The following is an 810-nucleotide window of genomic DNA, read 5'->3' as shown; positions in this document are numbered from 1 at the left end:
CTACTCCCAAAAGCGGTCCAATTGCCTCTTTTACCTTGTGTTTGCTTCTCACATATCTGTAGAAGTTTTTCTTATTGTAGCGAGCCCCCCTGGCCAGACCCAACTCATACTGAGCTTTGGTTTCTCTGGTGGCTGATCTGTAGTACCTAGTAACTCTCATATACTCCTCGTTAGAGGTCTGAGCTTCCCTCCATTTCCTTTTTCTCCCTTAACTTATTCTGAAGCTCTGGGTTCATCCACATCAGTTTCTTGGAGCTCTTACCATGTTTCCGTCTTGCTGGAATAGTGAAGGACTTGAGCTTGCAAAAGCTCGTGTTTGAGAACAGCCCACCCTTCACTCACTCCTTTCCCTTCCAGCACACTGAATGACTCCCATCAAGCCTCTGTGTTTGTTGAACTCGGCCCTACAAAAATCTAACCTCCGAGTCTGGCTACGAACTTCCTTGACCCCCCACAGCAACTGGAATTCAAGGACATGGTTACTTCCCCCTAAGGTCCCCACCACCTTTACCCCGTCTACTAATTCTTCCCTATTGGTTAATATTAAGTCTAGTATGACTGAGCCCCTTTTGTAGCTTCCTCCACCATTTGAAAAAGGAAGTTGTTGACCAGACAGGTCAGGAAGTTTATTTATTTATTTTATTTATTTACATGTGATTTCTATACCGCTCGTAACCCCTAATGGGACTCAGAGCGGTTTACATAAGACTACATATGTAGTCAACCTAACTAGGGCCACAATTTGCGCGGGGGGGGGTTTTACCTAACAGCACCCAGGTGGCGGCATCCTTTTTTTCCTGACGGCTGCAA

This window comes from Gekko japonicus, unplaced genomic scaffold, assembly GCF_001447785.1.
Source record: "Gekko japonicus isolate JY-2015 unplaced genomic scaffold, Gekko_japonicus_V1.1 scaffold711, whole genome shotgun sequence".
Classification (NCBI taxonomy): Eukaryota; Metazoa; Chordata; class Lepidosauria; order Squamata; family Gekkonidae; genus Gekko; species Gekko japonicus.
Note: the sequence above shows the minus strand (reverse complement) of the source record.